General features: G+C 42.4%; 1 protein-coding gene across 3 annotated transcripts in view; it reads right to left on the bottom strand.

The window, feature by feature from the left end:
* LOC100757327 (transmembrane protein 45A-like) overlaps positions 1-16,010 on the bottom strand; it is a 90,672-nt gene extending 74,662 nt beyond the window's left edge. For all 3 annotated transcript variants that reach the window (XR_004769888.1, XM_027412487.2, XM_027412489.2), the window contains exon 1: positions 15,644-16,010. The gene's annotated coding sequence lies outside the window, so the exon portion shown is untranslated. The remainder of the gene's footprint in view (positions 1-15,643) is intronic.
* Positions 16,011-19,179: the final 3,169 nt, after the last annotated feature.

Raw genomic sequence — 19,179 nt, 5'->3', positions numbered from 1 at the left:
AAAGTCAAGGATTTGTTTTAAAGTTAGTGCTGAAAAGTTTCTAGAAAAGAAAACAAAACCACGATAGACAAGTGCTTCTCAGCTTGCAGTCACTCAGGCACACCCTCACAAACATACTCATCACACACACACATACTCATGTTCTCTCACACACATATTTGCATACACACACACACACACACACACACACACACACACACACATTCACTCACATACATCTCTGTGTATACCAAAAAGCAATGAAAAAAAATGTTAGAACTACTACACTTTTACTTTTGTCCAAGTCCCCAAGGGCTTTGAGTGCTGAAGATGTGCTGCACAGTAACTCCAGCCTGGAAGATGCTACTCCCCACTCAAGAAAAGTCTGTTTCACTAGCATCAGCCCTGTACCAGATCCACTCCCAAGTCTCTTTCCTTCCTCATACTCACAGTTTCTCCCTGGACATTTTACTTGCTGCCAGCAGCCTCCACCCCAACTCATCCTATGGATACCTGACCCAAAGCTCTCTTCAATGAATGTCATCAGACACACAAACCTGGTTGTCAATTCATTTGTGAAGCTCCCAATTTTCCAGAGGACACAGTGCTTTTCAATCAGGAAGTGAGTCTGTTAACCGGTACTTCTCCCATCACTGAATAGTAACTACTCTCATTTGCTTTTACTATCACCGAATTTGCATTCCGATTAGCCATTTCTGTGACATTGTTCAACCCTCTCACTTAGGTGCCAAGCATGTGAGCATAAATGTACAAGGCTATCGTGGGAATGTTACCCAACTATGGGTCTGTGCCTCTCGCCTGGGCCAACCTAGCAAGCCAACCACCTCACATTCATTCCAATCCGAGAAAGGAGATGAGATAAATACTTCAGACTACACCCTCCACTTGAGATGAATGTGTAGAAATTAAGAAAACCCAGGAACAAACACCCAGAGTTAGTGACTTCAGCATTTGGGTCTACCAGTAAGACAAGATTAGTGGGGTGCAGTGAAATAGATCTATTGTTGGAGAATATATTATCATTAAAACAGGGTATGTAGAAAATGATTTATTTGTGTGTGTGTGTGTGTGTGTGTGTGTGTGTATGAGAGAGAGAGAGAGAGAGAGAGAGAGAGAGAGAGAGAGAGAGAGAGAGGTGGTGTGTGTTTAGAGGTCAGAAGATTCCCTGAAGCTGGAGGTCATGCATACTGCCAACAACTGAATAACTCCCTTAGACACTCTAAATGAGTATGCAATTTATTCTAGCAGAGGAAATATCCTTCAAAAACATATTGGGGAGATTAATTCAATCAAGACAAAGGAGTCTTAGGCGGCAGTTCCTGTGATCACCAAAGAAACTGCTTCTATTCTTTGTCCTAAGTTCTTCTCAACTCACCCCCAGTAAGGAAGAATAGCAGTTTATCCTTCATAAACACTCCTGTGAACCAGTAAGGGGACAGGACAGCTGAGCGTTGGCCAGTGTAAAAGAGATGTTTGTAAGTGCCACTTGCTAAATAAAGCATAGCAAATAACTCCAAATAGTGGAGGAAAAATATTACCCTGCTAGACACTGATATTTTCTATGAGCTTGCCTTTCCAGGCCTTACCACATTCCTTATTAATTATATCCCATAGCACGTCTGTCAACAAGTCTTAAGACTTTACATTACCAGTAAGTGGTAAGGTACTGAAACCTAGATCTAAAGAGGTTCAGTGTAAGATGGAATATGGTTCACAGGGAATATGAATGGGTACCCTTCTCAATAACTAAATTCCATGTCTGGAACAAGTGACTTAAAACATGGCATGAGAGAGAACTCATGCCGTGCAACAGAACTTAGATGGAGGGTTTTTGTTTTTTGTTTGTTTGTTTGTTTGTTTTAATTAGGGGAAAGGGAACAGAAAGCAGGGAGAGACTGGCCTCTGGGAACAGAATCAGTAGAAAAAAAAAAAGAGAGGACAGAGACACACAAAGAAGCAGAGAGAGGGGAGAGGGAGAGAGGAAGAGAGAGAGGAGGTGGGCGGGGCCCTTCTAAAAGGGCACTTCGTGAATAGGCACAGGTGGTGCTCTTAGTGGCTGCAGCTGAGGGCATATCCTGTCAGAACCCCAAGGGCAGGCCAGAACAGATGCCTGAATACTAACAAGGACACCTCAAAATCATCAAACTATCCCCTTAATTGAGTTCCTTCCATTCCTGACTTTTCAAAATCTCTGTCACTCGAGAAATTTAGGCTGGGGGGTACCCTAAATTTCAGGAAAACTAAGAAAGGCTCTCTACGGTGGTGTAGAAATAAATTCTCCTTTAAGTTGAATACAAGATTCATGCAATGAGTAGGGCCATCAGTGAGAGACTCTTCAGAATTTTGTGCAATTTCTGTGCGAATCTGACCAGCAGGAAGTTCCGAAAGACAATTACAGGCTTGTGAAATGGTACGAGAATATAATGGGATATATAGTGGGATAGTAAAACTAGTGGGATAGTAAAATCAAGACTGAGGATACGCTACTTCTGAGAGACTGTAAGAATCAGTAGGGATGGAAGACACCAAGAAAACAACACCTTCCAGACAAAAGATGGATACACTATGGACTCACAGAGGATGTGGCAGCAAGCACAGGGCCTTCCAAGATCCAAGCCAGATGTGATTCCAGTGCTGAGAGGGGAAGTGGACATGAGCTCCCATTCCTAACCCAGAAGCTATCTCCAACTGACATCAGCTCACAGGGATTTTTTTTTATCCGATGGCGTTTTACTGGATATATAAACAAGTATTGGACAGGCCCCATTCCCAGCAGTGGATGGCCAGCACAAAACAAACTCAATGATATTTTTGGAGATTGTTTTTTTCTCATAACACCTTAGACTTGGTTTTTTTTTTACTCACTAGTCCTTTGCTTATATGTTTTCTTTCAAAAAGAAAAGAAAAAAAAACAATTTGCTTTAAATAGAAAATAGCCTATGGTAAGTATGACAGTGGAATGTCATAAGTGGATGGTCTCTAAGTAGAGCCACAAATAATAAATTAGCATTCATCACACTGCAAGGACAGTCTGACTTAATTGGGTTTATCTTGTCAACCTTCTATTAGAATTTCAATTTCAAGGTTAATAAATATTGCCCTAGTCTTTTTCTCCTTATTATGCCTAGACTTTAATATATTGTAATAAAGAAAATAGTTAAAACTATAAGTGCATGTTGAAACAGAAAGGAAGGGAGGAAAAGGTGGGAAGAGAGGGAGGGAGGGGGGAACGAGGGAGGGAGGGAAAAAGGGAGGGAAGGGGTAAAGACAGAGGCTGTGGTAAAGTAAAATGCTCTTGACTGTTTTCCCATGGTCACACTAATTCTCCTCCAACAAAACCACCTCCCCTCTGAGGACCTGTCGGCATGCAGCTGCTTATCTGAAACCATTCCATTCACTCACCTCACCCTATTTTGCTTATCGACACCACAAAACATAATTGTAAACCAAAGGCAATCCCAGAAAGATCTTTCACAATTAACATCACCTAGATGATATCAAGTTTCAGGGCGTTTCTTTGCAGAGAGCATATGCTTGCTTCACCTTCTCATCAGATGTGTCCAGAAATACAGAGGTCGATCCTGAACGTCTTAATCTCCTCTCATTGTCCCTTTCTCTTGGAAAAAAAAAAAAAAACCAAAACAACAAAAAACTAGAACCTCTTTCCAGTGCATGATCACTGGAAGAAAATGGAATTTGAAGCACACTTGATGCACTATGGCAAGGGTTGCGGTGAATTGTTACATCCTCTAAATGAATCAAGTGAATCCTTCCTGCCCTGAAGTCCATCTCTGTGATGCTGCTGCTGACTTCCACTCTCCCTGTATCCCTACACTCCATTTATAAACCCCTTATCCACAGCAGGTACCACTGGGAGTGTCCCAAGTGTTCCAAGACCATTGGCTGGAAATCAATTTTCACAAAGATTGACCTTTTACTTGTGTCTGAATTTCCCCACAAGTAAAATGTTGGTTATATAATGGTAGTGACACCCATTGTGATGTGAGTTGAAACTTCAATACAAAAGGATTTTCTAACCAGCAAGAATCTTAATAAGTTATAGAGGGTAAAAAAATAAAAATAAAAATCCCATTTCTGCACAGGCAGGGTCAGAAAGAACATCTGGGCTCAGTTCTTAGCAATTCGAACAAACCTTGTTCTGGCAGGGAAATGTCTCACAAAGCTGTGCAGAGGTTAGAGTGACAGGCTGACTGTCAGAGTTGGGGAGGAATGTTTGGGACAAAGAGCCCTGGAATTCAAATTAAAATCTGTCAAAAATTACAGAGAGAGAAGAGATAGCCAGGCTCAACCTGTGGCGCTGGATTGTGTACTGCAGGGCTGCTATCCAGACAGGAACCAGTGTAGACTCTCACCTCTGATGATGAAAGAAAGTGTCCTGCATCATTGGCCTCTGCCACAGGGCTAGCAGAATATGGCTGTCTTCACTCTTAACATGTACCACACTGGGATTCAAAAGCTCTGGACCTTTGCTTATGGAGTCCTAAAACCTGCTGAGTTCTTGCCCTGCTCCCAGTGCATCCTTTACTCCCCTCTAAAACTTTTGAGTCTTAGTCACTCAGTCACCTCAGAAAAGGAGTGCTGCCTCGCTTACTTACCTTCACTGTCCGTTACTCAGAACACATCCTGTAGCTGGATAATATCTTAGCCGAGTTTAGAGTGCTGTAATTCAAATGCAGACTTAGCAAACAGAGGAAAATATGTTTGTTTAAACAATAACAGATATCAAAGATGAACTGCTCCTCAGGAGCCAAAGCAAATATCAACACAGACAATAGTCTGGCAGTCTCTGGTTTGTTATGTACAAAATGTTACACTGAAGCCAATTATTTGACTTAATCGAGCATGGAAATACTCCTCCTCCCGGCAGCTTGGCATAGGGACCTTCCTTTTAAAAACAATTGACTTACTATTTTTGAAGTGCCATACATTGTAGATTTTACCTGACTTGGGAGAGGATATTTTTCAACTCTGTCTGGGATAAAGCTAAGTGACTGTAAACAGTTGTATTCTTGGAGAAATTGCTACTTTATGATTTTCTGGCACACACAGAGCAGCCCCAAGATTTGTTTCAGTAACTCCCCACTACTCAGGAAGATTTTTCCAAGTGGTTCTACCCCCATGACTCATGGATTAGGGCTTTCGAGTATGACTAGGAAGAGCTGCATGCTTAGCTTTGTCTGAGTGCCAAGCTCATTTCTCGTTTCCCTTGACGTTACTATCACTAAACGATTAACATTGAATCATACATGATGAAAAGACATTTATTCCTCACAGTCCCAGAGGTAGGGAAGTCTGGGAGCAGAGCATGGGAAGTTGTTCAAAGGATGAGACTTTGTGTTTCCTCAGAATGAACAGAGGATAGCAGGATAGCTAGTGCAACCTCTTCCTCTTCTTGGGAAGCCATCAATGCCATTACAAAGGCTCTGCCCTCATGATGTCATCTAGTCCCAATTACTTCCTATAGGACCCACTACCACATGACCATTAGCATACACCATTGGGGATTGAGTTTCTACAACAGGAATTTGTAGGGGAGATATGTAAACAGTAACAACCCATCAATCCTGGTATATTGTTTCCATTAGTTTCTTCAAAAGGTTTTGCCCGCTAATACAATGCGGATTCTTTCTGGGGATCTCCTGGAGCTATCTACCCCCCCCCTTTCTCTCTACAGCTCTCTTCATTTTGAGTGCTTTGTTCTAACTCTAGCCACCTTCACTTTCACCAATGCCTCAGTTCAAGAAGTCTGTATTCCACCTGTGTGACAATCTTCTTACTTAGACTCTCTCTCTCCAGGTGATGATCTGAAGTAATGAGAATACACATCTCTTTATCCTATGGCTCCTGGGTTTTCTTCAGTGCTCCATGGCCAGGGTTATACAAACCACTGACTTAATATTTCATCTGATATTTTTAAGTATACCAAGCCAAGTAAAACATAGCTATGTTACTTATCCACAGTAGGACAGTTAAAGCTTTAAAATTCAGCCCATTTTTTTTTATCAAATACAAATATTACTGAGTAAAGATACTACTTTAGCCATTATCAAAGAATGGTCCTTGAACTGCCTGCCTCAGAAAAAATTGAAAGAAGGAAGGAAGGAAGGAAGGAAGGAAGGAGGGAGGGAGGGGAGGGAGGAGGAGGGAGGGAGGAGGCATGCTGACTCCCAAATCTATTAAATATAAATGTCTCAAAACTAATATATAAAAATGTTTGCTACTGTAACAACAGCTAATTATGGAAAGACAGAGGAATCGTCTTCTGTGTGCCTAGAAGTCACTGGAGTAGACAACAAACAAACAAACAAACAAAAATCACAGATGTTGTCACCTCAGCTCTCTAGAGGCCATGGCTCTCTGTGGCTCCATGAACCATTCTGGATGTAGCTACGGCCTTGGTATTTATTGCCACAGGCATGCACAGTGGTAAGATGGGTAAAGGTCTTAGCTGCTTCCATATAGAGGACTCTCTGGACTGCAAGCATCAAAGGCTGAGGCCAAACAAGACAGAAAGCTATTTGGCTAGAGCAGATGTTTTTCCCCAGCAATCTAAGCACTGAACAATGGCAGTCATGCTCCCTGCTAAGGAATCCTCTATGATGGGAGCAAGGTAATAAGAATGCACCACCCTCATTTTATTCCCCAATCTTAGAGGCATTTGGAATGAGCCCTCCACAGCCTTGTCTTTTCTGAAGGAAACAAGCAGTCTAATAGCACTTAGGAATCATGAACAGAAAACAGGCATCTTCACGCTAAGGTGGCCAGGGATCATCAAGTTATTCTACCCAAGCTAAGCTGCTCAGATTATTTTCTAGGACTTGGTTTTAGACTTCACATTTTGCTCCTTCTGAAATTAGTGAAAACTTCTCACTGGCTGAGAGATGGTGATGGAAGTGTCCATGCTTGATCTAATAGATGAAAGAACAAATCAAAGTGCATCTCACACCCTCAATCATTGTTCATTCTCTATTTAAACCAACTTTTCACCAAAATCTGAACACTCTTTATTAGCACGAGAGTGGACAAAGGTAGGGAGGGATGGAAGCTGGAAGAGTGGACACTACACACTTTAAACACAGGGACCAAGGGTCCCTGAGCTGGAACTGACCTGAAAGCCTTCTCTCTGAAGACTAGCATTCCTGGTACCATAAGGCACCATGCAATCTTCCAAAGAAGGGAAGCAACCAGTAGCCCTACCCAACTATGATGCCCATGAGTCACAAAAATAACCGGCAGTGTACAATAAACCTTAGGGTGCAGTACTGGGTGCAGTACTGGCGCACATACCTTGATGGTAATCAAAAGCTCTTTAATTGGACTTAAGACCTGCTCAATAAGAGGGAAATTATGCTGGAAATGATACTGGAAACATAGCCAACTATCCAGGGCTAATGAAGTCAGGGACCAGGAAGGAGAACCGGCAACAGCCACTTTATTAAATTAGCACAGTCCCTAACTACATCCTAAATATGTGTCCTTATACCCACAGAGATATGTTGTCCTCACTCCCTCACTCCCTCATTCCCTCATCAAGAAAACTTTTGTTAGCAACAGTAGGAGACCATTGAAGAAAACCTCAACCAAACAAAATGCAGTGTTGTGGAGCCCAGTCTAGATGGCTACACCTACGAAACAACTCCTGAACCTCAGGCTTAGAAAAGGGGATGGAAAGATTGTAAGGGGCAGAGGAACAGGGAGTTTGGCTGTCAGATTGTGTCTTCTAGAAGTGCCTGAAACACATCAAGTTTCAACAACACAGTTGCCTAAACTTCAGCTGAACAATGATGGTAACAATGGCATGCTATTGTAGACTGGGGAAAGCTCATGAGGCCTCACACAAGGAAGTATAGACAATGAAGGAATGCTGAGAGTGGAGAAAGTCTTCCCCAGGGAAGAGCACACCAATTGATTTTTCAAACCAAATGGTCTGTCCTGAAATTATATTCCCACAGGTAACTCTATACAGAATGAACAGGTTGTATTTATGTATTTAGAAACACACATAGGTAACAACAATGGAAGCAAAAAGACACCATGAATTTGAAAGACAGAGAGGTGAGGGGTACTATTTGTGAAAGTTTGAAGGGAGGAAAGGGGAAGTGGTATAATTATATTATAATCTCAAAAAAGAAAAGAAAAATTATGGATACAGAAGCAAAGCCAGATGAATGACCTAAGGCTTCCTAGGACAGGGTAAACATCTGACTTTATTTCAAATGAAATTCAAAGCCATTGGGGACCTAAGAAGAACGGGTGACTTTCATTTGTACTGTTTGTTTATTTATTTATTTATTTATTTATTTATTTATCTGGATGCCTTGTGGTCTTTTTAAGAAGCCAATAGTCACAGTTTCATTTAAGTTGGTCTGTAGATCAGTCTAGTCTGCAGAAGAGTGTATTGCCACTTTTATGGAATACATAAATGGAAAGAAAACATATAGGAAAAATTAATATATTTCAGTTATTTAAAATTGAAGAAAATTTTAAGCAGTCCCTCATGACCTCTGCATCCTTCCTCTTCTTCCCTTTTTATTCTCATAGCTCCCTCCCCCCTCTTCCTGTGCTCTCAATTTGCTCAGGGGATCGTTACCCTTTCCCCTTCTCCAGGGGACAAAGCAAAAATAGTGTGCAAGCACCAAGGGAAAAAATACAAATGGTCTTTTACAGACACTTTGAGATCCGTGTAGTGATTCAGGCAAAGGATGGTGGATGTTTAATCAAAAGGGGTGGATCAGGCCCCCAAAAGACAATTATGTTACTGTCCCAGGATCCCAGAACACTGAAAGAGAGAAGATATCTGGACAATCGGGATAAAGAGGTAGATTTACCCAGGGAAACCTGTGCCCACACTGTACCTGAACTTAACTACACTACATGCTGGAAACTGACAAGTAATGAGAGTATTTAGTATTTAAGAAGAGTATATATGGTATACTATTAAGTTCACAGACGGGAAAGAGGCAACCTTGAGTTTAAATTCCCATTTCACCTCTGTATGATCTTAAAAACCTTACCATTCTTCTCTAGGTTTCAGACACCTCATCTTCAAAGTGAGGGTTCTGCCTCTACTTTCTAAGGGGCTTGTTACAGTGGTAGCTCATGCCTCAGTCTGTGAAGTAAAAGCTTCATAGAAACATGGGCACACCACTACTCAGTTCTGAAGCAAATGGGGTAGACAAAGCCCGACACTATATATCACCAAGAATGCACAGGGAAACTCCTTACACTGGTCTCTACGACAAAGAATTAAGTGCAGCACTCGGGAAACCTTGGCTCTGCACCTTGGAGTTAATAAGAGCACAGCATAAAATCAGGGCTTGAACAAGTGTGCTCATGGGAAGGAAGCTTTGGAATAAAAAAGAGCCCTCTGTGAACATCTTAGAAGAGGTCTGATTTAATTTTATTCATTTATTTATTTAGATAGGACCTTGGGTGGAACTTTTCTCCAATTGTGTCTACTGGCCTGATTCTAAGTGCTAAGAGTAAAGTGTACCAGCTCACTGACAGGGGTTATGAACCCCAGTTGGAAACTCAATGGGGAAATTGTTAATACCACAGTGCTACTCTGTAGTATAGTCCAAAGAATGGTGGAATCTTTTGGAGGTAATGAGGACATTCAACAAAAGGAGAATGAAACCAGAGACCTTTACATTTCTTAGAAATCAAATAGCACAGTTTCTTTCCTGGAGATCAATTTTCATACACATGTTATTTTTCTAAAGCCTATTTTCTCTCTATTAAAGAGAGTCATGAAATACTGTAAATATTTTTCTAGGACCTGTGGAACTTCAGGTACAGTGAGGACAGATGCAGATAAAGTCACCTTGTTCCTTGCCATGGAAAGTGCCCACTTGCTCTAACACATCACCTTTAACTTTTGTTTTCCTTGAGGAAAACAAATCCACAGAGGACAGTCATCTCTGCTCAGGACAGCAAAAACAAGGCATCTGCTTTTGTCTCTTGTTCCATATTAGGATCTCTAAGGCACATTAGGGAAACAGGCTGGTCCAAAGAAGTAATGGCTGGTTTTGGAGAAAGACATCATTGTCTTCCAAGGTTTTCCTGAGACAGTTGAGTGCCGACATCCATTGTGGGCTCTCTAAAACCAAGGGCAACTTGACACAGATGGTTTTCAGGCTAACAGCCTGAGAGAGGAAGCGATGCAAACCAATCCCATTAGACAAGCTTCTCCTGATGCCAGTGTGACCTTACAAAAAGAACACTCTTCCATCTGAGCATCATCATCTGTTCTTTGTGACAAGATAACACTCATCTCTGTTCTTTGTGACAAGAACACTCATCAAGATCTGTGTGCCTCAACTGTCTAGTTGAGATGAGTGTGTTATAAATTGTTGAGATCTTTGTTGAAGCAAAGTTAGAAGAGTGTAATGAAGTCCCATTCATAACCTTTAACTAAGCTAAGAAGACACTCTTAGAGAAAGTCTGCAAGGATAAGACTTGAAAAGGAGGCTGTGTGTTGGCTACCCAGCTTTCTGCTATCGCCCTATTGGGTGTGGTAGTGCACACCTCTACACCCAGAGTGCACACCAGAGTGAAACCAGAGACCTTTACATTTCTTACATTTCTTTACATTTCAGGTGTAAACACACCTGAAAAAGCAGGAAACTGGATTTCAAGCCATGAACCATTAGATCTGTTGATTTGTGCCTTTGGTGATGCAATCCACATATGGCAACAGCATTTAGAGGAAAGCACCTATTCATCTCAAGTCTGGGTGCAGAAGAGAGGGAGAAGAGAAAGCCCCAGGAACCTGTTTCAAATGCAAGTTAATATTTATTCAATGTCAGTATTTGTTCATTTTGTTTACTAACTCACTAGTTGACTCATAGACATGGCAGGAAGATTCTGGTAGAAAGAATGGTGTATACAGTTCCCCCATTGCAGTGTAGTACTTGCAAATCACTCTCATGAAGCTTTGGGGAAATGATCTAGAGCCCGGTGCTCTAAAGAATGAAAAATAGGATTGCTCTTCTGCACCCAAAGACTTAATAACACATCAGTGGTCTCCTAGGTCCTTTTTCAGTACAGATAATCATACAGATACTACAGTGATTTCTGTTCAAACAAGATAAGAAATCCAATTTATATGCAATGCAATGTCTCCAATCACCATACGGAATGGAATATACCACCTCAACAGAATCCTGTTGCTATTCTGGTTTCTCCGGGCAAATTTTATCAGTGCATCCCTTGCTCCAGAGTTCCTCTTTCCATTGTTTGGTTGACTCTGACAACCACACTAGAACTAGAACAATGGCATGATTGCAGCCTGTGATGCCAGGACTCGGAAGGTAGGGCAGGAGGATTACACATTTGAAGTTGGCTTACGTGACATGGCAAAACTCTGCAACAAAGAAAGGAAGAGGAGATGAGGAACAAGAAAGAGAACAAAGCAGGGAGGGAGGAAGAGAGAAAAGGTGGGAGGAGGAAGAAGAGCCAGTTTCTCATAGACCCAAGACTGTGTAGCCTAATGGTTAAAGCTTGAGGGCTTTGTGTTAGACCTAGTCTATGCCTGTCACTTGTTCACTAGGAATTGTGGTCAAGTATTTTAATCCATCTGTACCTCTGTCTCTTCAATAACAAAAGCAAGGCTCTGTGGAGTAGCAACCCTCAGAAGATTTCTGTGAGCATGCCAGAGCATTTGCCAAATGTTACGTGATCAAAAATAACAGCTGGATGTATCAAGTAGCCACCTGCAGAGAGCAGACTGTTCCAAAGATGATAGGAGATGAATATATGACCACCCAAGGGAGAAGAACCAAGAAGATTACTTTATAGATGATATCACAGAGTTGTAATGGCTCAGTGTCTTGCCTGACGCCAGGCAGGTCGTCAGCAGCCACACCTGAACCCAGCTCTCTGCCACAGTATCACTGGGACAAGGCACAGGAACTCAAACCAGACCCTTCTCTTAAATGTATAGTTAGTATAGGTCGTATCTACCTCAGTTGTTGTAATTTTAAACTTCTAAATATTAACACAGGAATAGATAATTTCATTAGCAGGATGATAAAGATCTATTTTGCAATACTGGGTCTATTTGAGAACAGGGTAGGGTTCTAACCATCACACTTCTGTCAAAGACTTCCAAGTGGTCCTTGTTAATGAAAAATCGCCTAGGTAATGTCCCATGGTACCAGACCACTAGAACAGAGTCAGAGATACCACTGCAAATGTACACACTGCCAGGTTCTGGTGAGCCATCCGGCCCTGCCCACCCCAGCTGCAGGAGAACATGTTGGATAAGCTGTGGAGACCCCAGAAATGAACCATTTCACAAAGCCTCCACTTGGCAACTGGTGTCAGTTCAGCCTACCGCCCCCATACCAATCTACTTCACAGACTCTCCTCTACTATCTGACAACCCAACCCTTCTCATGACACTTTCCCTGTCAGCAGAAAGATTATCACCGGCACCACCCCACAGCCACACACTAATTCCTTGTAGCTTTTTCTCACTGCTCCCAGGATTGCCCCACACTTTCCAGTGGCTGTGCTTCTGCCATAATTCCCCTTGCACCTAGATTCTGCCTCAGCTCTATGACGTCTTTCAGTCCCACCACCCTGAAAGCAAACTGTCAAAATCCCTTCCCAGTAAATGGCAGCCTTTCCTGGAAACCAAACTACATTCAGACGGCTTCTCTATCATCTTCACTCCAGAGCCTTCTGTATCTAAGGCTTCGATCAGTTCTTCTCTGCTGTCCATTCATGATGCTTTCTCTTTTATAACCTCACATTGTGTTTGGCTAGCAAGTGTTCAGAACTGGATAAGCCCTAGTTTCTCGAGAGGTCAGAATACCGCAGAAGAAATACATCTTCGGAAGCTGAGAAAGTAGGCGATAACCAATGAAAACCCAGCAAAGACATGATATGTACCAAGCTGGCCTAACAGCTAACATATTTTAACTCAGTACTCTAGATACCATCAGTATGCATGATTGTTTATTATGGACACATTACAAAGGAGAACACTGTGGGCCAGGTGGACTGAGTGTTTTATCCGAGATCATACTGTGAAGCTGTGGCCTGATATTGATGTGTCAACTTATTGCTTCTTTGCAATAATGCCCTTCTAGATGGCAAATAGATCCATTTCTATCACCCTGCACAAAACTCAAGTCCAAGTGGATCAAGTACCTCAACAGAAAGCCAGTTACATAGAACCTGATAGAAGAGAAAGTGGGAAGTAGCTTTGAATGTATTGGCACAGGACACCATTTCCTAAATAGAACAGCAGTAGCACAGACACTGAGAGAAATTATCTATAAATGGGGAAACTGAAAAGCTTCTGTAAGGCAAAGGACACAGTAAACAAGACAAAACAATGGCCTACAGAATAGGAAAAGTTCTTCACCAACCCCACATCTGATAGAGGGCTGATCTCCAAAATATAGAAGAAACTCAAGAAACTAGACAACAAAATACCACATAATCCATTTGAAAAATGGGGTGGAGAACGAAACAAAAAATTCTCAACAGAAGAAACTCAAATAGCCAAAAGACATTTAAAGAATTGCTCAACATCCTTAATCATCAGGGAAATGCAAATCAAAATGACTCTGAGATACCATCTTATACCTGTCAGAATGGCTAAGATCAAAAATACTGATGACAGCTTATGTTGGAGAGGATGTGGAGTCATGGGGAACACTCCTCCATTGCTGGTGGGAATGCAAACTTGTACAGCCATTCTGGAAATCAGTATGGTGGTTTCTCAGAAAATTGGAAATCAATCTACCTTAAGAGCCAGCAATACCACTCTTGAGCACATTCCCAAAGGATGCACAATCATACCACAAGGACATTTGCTCAGCAATGTTCATAGCAGCATTATTCATAGTAGCCAGAACCTGGAAGAAACCTACATGTCCCTCAACTGAAGAATGGATAAAGAAAATTTACACAATGGAGTATTATTCAGCTGTAAAAAAAAATAACATAATGAAATTTTCAGGCAAATGGATGGAACTAGTAAAAAACCATCTTGAGTGAGGTAACCTAGACTCAGAAAGACAATCAGGGTATGTACTCACTCCCAAGTGAATATTAGATAAAGCAAAGGATAACCAGATTACAATCCACAACTCCAGAGAAGCTAGAGCCTTCTTCCAGTAATTGATGGAACCAGATGTAGAGATCCACAACCAAGCACCAGGCAAAACTCCAGAATTCCATTCAGAGAGAGGGAGGAGGGAATATATGAACAAGGGAGGTCAAGATCATGATGGAGAAATCTACAGAGACAGCTGAACCAAGCTCATGGAAACTCATGAACTCTAGACCAGAAGCTGTGGAGCCTCCATGGGTCTGAAGTAGGCCTTCTGTATGTGGTAGACAGTTGTGAAGCTTAGGCTATCTGAGGGGCCCCTGGCAGTAGGACCAGGATCTATTCCTGTGCATGAACTAGTTTGTTGGAACACATTCCCTACGAGGAGATGCCATGCTCAGATTTAATGTAGAGGGAAGGGGCTTGGTCTTGCCCCAACTTCATGTCCCAAACTGTGTCAACTCCCCATGGGAGCCCTTACCTGTTGGGAGGAATGGATGGGGAGTGGGGCTTGGGGGAGGGGGAGAGGGGGGTGGGATGGGATGAGGGGTGGGAGGGAGAACTTTGGTTGGAATGTAAAATGAAATTTAAACATAAATAAATACTTTTCAAAAAGGAACTTCTAACTATGAGTCATTAAACACACTTCAGCCATTCTACCTTTGTGGACCAAAATATGCTCAACAAGTAACAATTTTTGCATCAAATCCTCATCCACTGTTTTAAGAGCCAGAAAATATTGAATTGAGTCCGATCTTCCCCAATGGTAAAAAGCATGCAACACAACTTTGAACTTCACAACTTACCTCTGATGGAGGAAATCATAAATGTTTCAGAAGAAATGGGCCTTGGGCCACTTGTAGCTCAGCATTTTCCACAGCTCATTTCCAAATCCTGATACATAAACTAGAGCTATCTGTATCTGCATGTATTACAACCACTGTGGCTATGATTTTTGATAGAATCACAGGTTAAATATGTAATTATAGGATCACAGACACACATGTTTAATAATTTTGTTAATAACCGTAAAAGAATTTAAGTCTCCCTCTTTGAAAAATAATATTCACAATTTCAACTACATTCAAACTAAACTTAAGGAGCCAGTAAGTCCTTTATATGACTCATGTTTTAAATAATTTGTCAAAAGTTGTGTTAATTCTGAATACATCAGAGATTTATAAGACTTCCATCAAAACAGGGAGTGGAGGATAGCTACAATTTGAAAACGTACACAGTGTTTACAAGAAGAGGTGGAGGAGATGGAAGAGACGTAGAAGGAAAAATTCACCTATGAGATGAAAAAAAGTTTACCATAAAACACCAGCCACAATTTTGTTCCCAAGAAATCTTATACTAACACCACCCCTCAGAAAATTTAAATGGCAAACAAAGTTCACAAAACAGGGAAAGAAGCCCTGATAATCCTACTGTCTTTCCCAGCATGAGATATGTTTCTCCCCTTACCCAAAGAAGTCTGGCAAGAAGGGCAAAGGCGCAGGCTAGAGAATCTCAAAAGGACGAGGATGCCATCCCCTTGTCTTCAGAACTTACCCAGCTTGGTCTGTTCACTCAGCACCCGGCTTTTCCCCACTTTGCCAGTTAGGATCAGACGGCGGCTGGGTTTTTGTTGCTGTTTCTGTTCTTTTGATCGCAAAGCCCCATGAAAATTAAACAACTGTGTTGAATGTGATGTGGCCTCGCCTTGCAAGGGGTGGAGGAAATGCGCGGGGGTGGTGCGGTAGCGGGGAGAAAAAAAAAGTTCAGCTTTGGATTGCCGATTGCTTCTTGGGAAAAATAACTAAGTAGTAAGTGGCTAGCAGGAGACGACGTGGGAGACGTGCCTTGCGGATGGCAGGCCGGGAAGGGGCCCACAAACTTTCTCAGCACAGCTGTCCAGATGCGCTTCATCTGTTTTCCTGGCGGGGCACTGGCTTGGGATGCGGTTGGCTGCCAAGCCTCCTCCCCGGTCGCCGATTGGTAGAGCAGCCCGCCACTCCTGCGAGCTCAGTCCGCCTCCGCCCACTGGGCCACTCGCATCCTAGAAAGGAACCTAGCTGGGCTCCCTGTGCAGTCGCTGATGTGGCACTGCGTGGCAGCAGCGGGGTCTGGGGAGGGGCAGAGGAGAGGTCGCTAGAACTCGGAACTTGCCCCCTGCCTCAATCCTTTGACAGCAGGCCTTGTAAGTAGCTACGTTTAAACGGGGTGATTGCTGTCGTTTGGGGCAACGAACAAGGCCAGCGGGTCAGTAGTCCAGACATTTCCAACTGGAAGGGCTTGGAGATGTGCGCTGCCCACGCCTCCAATAGGGCGGTCCAGGTCCGCCTTAAGGGTTTTCTGTCCACACTTTTTCAGGGGCGAGAAAAGTAGATGTCCAGAGTACACTAGCTGGGAGGCAGTGTTCTAGTGAAGGAATAATGAACTTTTTAATGAAATCCGAATTCATCAGAAATGTGGTCGTTTCTGGGGAGAAGTCCTGGGTGGGTACTTGAAGGAAGGAATGCTTGAGGTTCATTTACTGTTAAGGTGGGTGGTACTTGTGAAGAAAGCGAGAATTCTGGTTTGGGCCTCTGAGAACTGTAGAATTGCACCAAGTACGTTTTGATTCTGTGTAAGTGGCTGAAGAATAACCGGAAACGGAGTGGGGAACAGAAAAGATCTGCAGTCTGTAGCCATTGGAACGTGGATGTTGACAGAATCTTGATCTCTGAAATAAGAAGTTAATAGCAACACTCAATGCTCTGAACAGCAGGCCTTATGCCAGGCCGCTTTACCTGCATAATATTGAATTCCTGCTACTCCTTGTGATGGAGACATCATCTCCATTGTCAGATGAGACCAAGACCTACACCCTATCCCAGCATGCCACAGATGTCTCCAGATAATGTGTGTTGCTTTGCTTCACTAAGAGTACAAAAACTCATGTGTCGTCTGTCAACAATGTGAGGGGGAGAATTTCTTCTGATGTCTAAAGTCTTCACTACAAAGATTATATTCTGTGGGTTCCTATATTCATTATCTGTTATTATGTAACAGATTACCAGAAAGTTGACCCTTGAAGCAGCACACACATATAAATGCACAGTTCTGGAAGGCACAAGTCCAGGCCTGGCTTGACTGGGACATCTGCTCTGGGTCTCACAGGACTGCATTCAGGCAGCTGCTGGCTTTGTTTGCATCTGCAGGTTGAGGGTCTGGGGGACAAATCTGCTTTCAGGCTGCAGTAGGTTTTTAGCACAACTCATTTCTTTGCAGCAATGGGGCTGAGTCCCCAATTTCTTTCAGGAGGTTAGCAAGAAGGTGCCCTTTGTTTCTAGGGTCTTGTCTTAGGCAGCTCTTATAAGCTAGGCAGTGGAGTTCAACGGAGGCTCCAGTGAGTTTGGATCAGATATTCAGGCACTTGCATCACCAGGGACCCATTATAATGTTACCATAAATCCACAAGGTCCCTCTTTTCTTACCAAAGGGTAAGAAGATTCCCAACATGTCATCCCTTGGCAGCAAAGGAAAGCCCTTGAATGAGGCTGTATGAAGTCACTCGTGTCTATGTTCAGCTTTCTATCACTTGAAATCAATTAATAGTGCATCTTCTATGGTGGAAAGCTGCTTCACAATGGCTGATCATCAAGGATTAATTGGATTTTCATAAATTACCACCTACAGGCATCAGATTTATTGACCACTAGGACAGGCTTCTCAAGATAAAAAGATTCCTTCGGTCTGCAGATTTAAGTTAACCCACAGCTATGCACAACCAACACTCTCGGACTGACACATAAGCCAGAATGAAGGGATTCTGAAGGGCTGACGGAGGAAGGAAGACTCACTAGAAATCTAAGCACTCCACAAAACACATCATGGTGAGGCTGTGGGTTTTACTTTTGAGCCATCATCAAAAGTAACAGAAGAGTCAGATGCCCTTGCTTTGGTCTGAATCTAGAATGTCCCAAAGGACATGCATTAGAGCCTGAGAAAGTGGAACCATTAAAGGACAGGCCTGAAGGAAAGAAGTCAGGCCACCGTGGAGCATGATCTTGAAGGGCGTTGGGCCCCAGCCCTTTCTAGTCTCTCCCTATCTCTGTCTCTGCCTCTCTCTCTCCTTACTGGGTATGAACAGACTTTACTATGTGTTTCAGTCATGTTATTCTGCCTCTTCACAGTCCCAAAAGTGACTTCGTCAAACAATCATGGCCTGAAATCTCTGACAACTATGAGCCAAATAAACTTTTCCTGCTTTTAATGTGTATATTTTATCATGGTGGAGGGCAAGCTGATTGCAGAGTAAGTAATTAAAATGCAGACAGGTATGGGTGTGGATAGCCTTAGTAAACTTGCTGTTTGCTCCTTCAATAGTCAAGGATGAGAGGAGGGGAAGTCTAGAAAAGAAAACTACTTTTATACTTTGTTTAACAACCACATAACTCCAGCCAAACAGTAGTAAAAGTGGTGGTTCACTGGCATCAGCAAAGGCCAATGAGGATCCTGCTGTTCATTCTTACCAGTCTGTGACAAGGTACAAATGTCAAACCTCCTTACCAAAACAATAGCAGATACAATGTAGCAATAGACAAAGAGAATTACACAAAGGAAGCAAAAAGGGTTTTCCCCAGGGATGTCCTGTTCAGTACTCAAAAAAAACAAAAACAAAAACAAAAACAAAAACAAACAGCAACCCTGTTATAAGCCATAAAATATCCACGTGTGTAGATAAGCACTTAGCAAAATTCAGCACAATAAAAATTCTAGAGACATGGGGATAAAGAGGAACTTTTAAACTTTGATAAGAGGCATGTAGCAAAAAGTCCTTTGTGTTGAATGTGAAAGACAAAGTAACTTCCATACATGCTTTATGACGACATTTAAGTAACTTTTTTTCAGTGACAAAACTGTGAAACAGAGATGAGTGGTTGTTCAGGTTTAAATGGGAAGGAAGTGGGTGTGGCTATAAAAAGGCATTATATGGAATTTTTGTGGTGATGGAATTATTCTGTCTCTTGGCTGTGCCAGGATGGTGCTAGGGAACAGCATGGTACAGTGTGGTAAAGCTGAGGGAAAGCGGGGAATGGAACCACGAATCTCTTCAGTTTGTT

Source organism: Cricetulus griseus, chromosome 4 (genome assembly GCF_003668045.3).
Source record: "Cricetulus griseus strain 17A/GY chromosome 4, alternate assembly CriGri-PICRH-1.0, whole genome shotgun sequence".
NCBI lineage: Eukaryota > Metazoa > Chordata > Mammalia > Rodentia > Cricetidae > Cricetulus > Cricetulus griseus.
Note: the sequence above shows the minus strand (reverse complement) of the source record. Positions and strands in the feature narration are given on the sequence as shown.